Here is a 4,599-nt window from a genome sequence, read left to right as displayed (position 1 = left end):
AAAAGAAAAATAACAATACAACAATAAAATATAATACAACTATTTAAATTGTATTTGGTATTATAAGTAACCTAGAGATGATTTAAAGCATGCCCGACGATGTGCATAGTAGGTTGTATGCAAATTTCATATCAGGGACTTGAGCATCCAAGGATTTTGGTATCTGGAACCAATGCCCCATAGATACACAGGGACAACTGTATATGCCTTTTCCCTTTGGAGGCTGGGGGCATCTTGCACATAAATATCAAGTTATACAGAAAACAATTCATGCAGTAGAACTGCTGAGAAAGAAGAGCCACCTATTGGCTTCATGGAAGAGGTAGAATTTCAGCTGAATGGAATTCACCTTGGCAGATAGGAATGGAAAGGATACACATGGAAGGGTTTTTTTTTTTTTTGTGAGCCAAAACATAAGCAGGAGCCACACACGGTGGTTCACGCCTGTAATCCCAGCACTTTGGGAAGCTAAGGTGGGTGGATCGATCGAGCCCAGAAGTTTGAGACCAGCCTGGGCAACATGGCGAAACTCCCCTTCTACAAAAGGGAGTTTTTTGTTTTGTTTTGTTTTGTTTTTTGAGACGGAGTTTTGCTCTTGTTACCCAGGCTGGAGTGCAATGGCGCCATCTCGGCTCACCGCAACCTCCGTCTCCCGGGTTCAGGCAATTCTCCTGCCTCAGCCTCCTGAGTAGCTGGGATTACAGGCACGCGCCACCATGCCCAGCTAATATTTTGTATTTTTAGTAGAGACGAGGTTTCACCATGTTGACCAGGATGGTCTCGATCTCTTGACCTCGTGATCCACCCGCCTCGGCCTCCCAAAGTGCTGGGGTTACAGGCGTGAGCCACTGCGCCCGGCCTTTTTTTTTTAACTATCTACAAAAAAATACAAAAATTAGCTGGGAATGGTTCTGTGTGCTGGTAGTTTCAACTACTTGGGAGGCTGAGGTGGGAGGATCTCTTGAGCCCGGGAGGTGGAGGCTGCAGTAAATCGTGATTGTTATCACTGCACTCCAGCCTGGGTGACTGAGTAAGACCTTGTCTCAAAACAAAACAAAACAAAAACAAAAAACCCAAACATGAGCAGGAATGATAAGCTGCATTTGGGGTACAAGCAGGGGTTTACTGGGAAGCAGGGGGAGGAAAGGACTCAGGGAGGAAGCCCTTCTGAAAAGTAACAGGGAGCCACTGAAAGTATATAGGCAGGGGAGTACTATGATGACAGCTGCATACTGGTGAAGTAACCTGAGAGCAATTTAGAGAGTAGACGAGGTGAAGGAAGACCAAGAGGTAGGAAAACCAGAGACGAAGCTAATGAAATGGCCAGACCTTTGTTCATACACAGATTTCATCTTGGACTATACAAAAGATAACAGGGGCCAGGCACAGTGGCTCACTCACATAATCCCAGCACTTTGAGATGCTGAGGGAGGTGGATCATTTTAGGCTAGGAGTTAGTAGAAACCCCATCTCTACTAAAAATACAAAAAGTTAGCTGGGTATGGTGGCATGTGCCTGTAATCCTAGCCAGCTACTCAAGAGGCTGAGGCACGAAAATCACTTGAATCAGGGAGGCTGAGGTTGCAGTGAGCTAAGATTGTGCCACTTTACTCCAGTGTGTATGACAGAATATGACTCTGTTTCAACAATAAAAAATAATAATAATAAAACCAAAGATAACAGGGCCGGGCATGGTGGCTCACACCTGTAATCCAAGCACTTTGGGAGGCCAAGGTGGGTGGATCACTTGAAGGCAGGAGTTTGAGACCAGCCTCATCAACATGATGAAACATCATCTCTATTAAAAATACAAAAATTAGCCGGATGTGGTGGCACTCATCAGTAATCCAGCAACTGGGGAGGCTGAGGCAGGAGAATCCCTTGAACCTGGGAGGTGGAGGCTGCAGTGAGCCAAGATCAGGCCACTTCACTCTAGCCTGGGTGACAGAATGAGACTCCATCTCAAAGAAAAAAAAAGATAACAGGGTACGGCTAACAATGTAATAAATATAATAAATATATACCTCATGGTGTGTAAAAAAGACCTAAGACTTCCAATAGCTTACTGTGAGAACCACAGCAGTGAGTGGTATCTCTGTTTATTACTTTGTCAGGCTTAACACAGTCTTTGAAATACACTAATAGGATAGTAGTTATCACGTAAATAAACATGCAATTAGCTCAGAAATAAATGTGTCATTGTAAACAAACTGCTTGTCTGTGGTGGACTTTGGCTGGCATTCAGACTTTAGCTGGACACACTCTTAGCATGCATATGCCACTTCCAACCCACTTGCTAAGAATCTGATCTAACCCTCAGTGGCTTCTCATGTCTATGGTCTCAGCAGCCCTCTGGTTCCTGTGCCCTGGAGGAGTTCGGTGACTGGTTGATAGTTCAGTTCTGCAGCCTTGACCTCAGCTCCAGTTTCAGAGGAGTAGAGGGAGGATGCAGGGAGTGTCCAGCTGAGAGGAGCTCAGTGGTTTTCTGATTCCGACTTGAGCACGGTTATAGACAATGTTTCTGCAAATGCCGTTGATTGCATGCTCGCACTGACACTGCAACAGCTGAACACATATGTGCATTGTGTTGAGCTGCAGAGCTCAACCTGAAGTCGGCTTATCCTCTTATGCCAGTTGTAGGAGACGGCTCACCAGGGAGTGAGAGAGAGAGAGAGAGAGAGAGAAAGAGAGAGGGAGAGAGAGAGAACCAGCACAGCACCAGCTTCCAAATATCCAGACCCAGTGCACAGGGAGCCAGGAATCCCTGGGTTCTGAGCCATGGCTGCCACTTGTATGGTCTTGAGCAAGCCCCTTCGCCTGTACAGGCTGCAGCTGCCTCATCTGTCAGGGGAGGGGCTACACCTTTAAGATTCCTTCCAAATCTGACTGTCTAGCCAGGACAGGCATTTTCAAGATACCATGGGAGAAAAATGAGAATTTGTTATCATTTTCTTCTTTTTATCTAAGTAACCACAGTTGAGTGTTTTGTTAAAGAAAGGTTTAAGGTGAAGACCATGCTGCCTCTTTCACATTCTACCTTCTCCAGGTAGCAAGAGGCAGATGCTGCGCTTTGTGTCTGCTTAGTCTGGTTTGTTTCTCTGAGGGCAGCTGAGTCAATACTGGGCTAAAATGTTGTTGTTGTTTTTTTGTTTGTTTGTTTGTTTGTTTTGAGACAGGGTCTTGCTCTGTCACCCAGGCTGGAGTGAAGTGGTACAGTCTAGCTCTTGGAATCCTCCTGCCTCAGCCTCCTGAGTAGCTTGGACTACTAATTTTGCACAGCTAATTTTTTTTTCCCAAGATGGAGTCTTGCTCTGTCACCCAGGCTGGTGTGCAATAATGTGATCTCGGCTCATTGTAACCTCCACGTCCTGGGTTCAAGCAATTCTTTTGCCTCAGCCTCCTGAATAGCAGGGATTACAGGCGCATGCCACCACACCCAGCTAATTTTTGTATCTGTGGTAGAGATGGGGTTTCACCCCATTGGCCAGGCTGGTCTCGAGCTGTTGACCTCATGATCCACCCTCCTCGGCCTCCCAAAGCACTGGGATTACAGGCATGAGCCACTGCGCCTGGCCTGCACAGCTAATTTTTAAATATTTTTTCATAGAGATGGGATCTCAATTTGTTGCCCAGGCTGGTCTCAAACTGCTGGGCTCACAATCCTCCCACCTCAGCCTCCCAAAGCACTGGGATTACTGGTGCGAGCCACCAGGCCTGCCCTGCTGAGCTGAAATGTTAGCCTCACATTCTTTTTCTTTTTTTTTTTCTTGAGACAGAATCTCCCTCTGTCGCCCCAGGCTGGAGTGTAGTGGTGCGATCTTGGCTCACTGCAATCTCTGCCTCCTTGGTTCAAGCAATTATCCTGCCTCAGCCTCCCAAGTAGCTGGAATTACAGGCACACGCCACCACTCTTGGCTAATTTTTGCATTTTGAGTAGAGATGGGGTTTCACCATGTTGGCCAGGCTGGTCTTGAGCTCCCTACCTCAAGTGATCCACCTGCCTCGGCCTCCCAAAGTGCTGACATTACAGGTGTGGGCCACTGCGCCTGGCCCACACATTCTTTTTACACCAACTTTGGGATGCAGAATGTGCAGTCCCAAGTGGAGTGAGCTGAAAGCCAAAAGAAAGGCAGAACTAATGAGGAAGAGAATGAAGGCAGAAGTGAACATGTAGAACCGTGTTAGCAAGATCTGGTGTTTGATAGAAAAAACAACAAAAAAATAGAACAGGCTTGCCCAATTTCTTCAAACTAGTCCATAAACAAATAATGTCTTGGGCCCCTCATTTCTCCAAATGCCAGATGCCTGGGCAGCAGTGCCAGACCAGAGTGAGGCAGGTGAGCCACTTGCATGACACTGAGAGTGAGAAACTCTTAAAGTTGACACTCCAGGTGTCTCACTCGCCTCCCCTCATCCCGACCACACTGGGCAGGATAAACAGCATCTTTCATTTTAGTCTTAACTTCAAAAATAGATTAAGAGGCCGGGCGCGGTGGCTCACGCTTGTAATCCCAGCACTTTGGGAGGCCGAGGCGGGTGGATCACGAGGTCAAGAGATCGAGACCATCCTGGTCAACATAGTGAAACCCCGTCTCTACT

Source organism: Cebus imitator, unplaced genomic scaffold, assembly GCF_001604975.1.
Source record: "Cebus imitator isolate Cc_AM_T3 unplaced genomic scaffold, Cebus_imitator-1.0 Scaffold93, whole genome shotgun sequence".
NCBI lineage: Eukaryota > Metazoa > Chordata > Mammalia > Primates > Cebidae > Cebus > Cebus imitator.
This window is presented reverse-complemented; position numbering follows the sequence as displayed.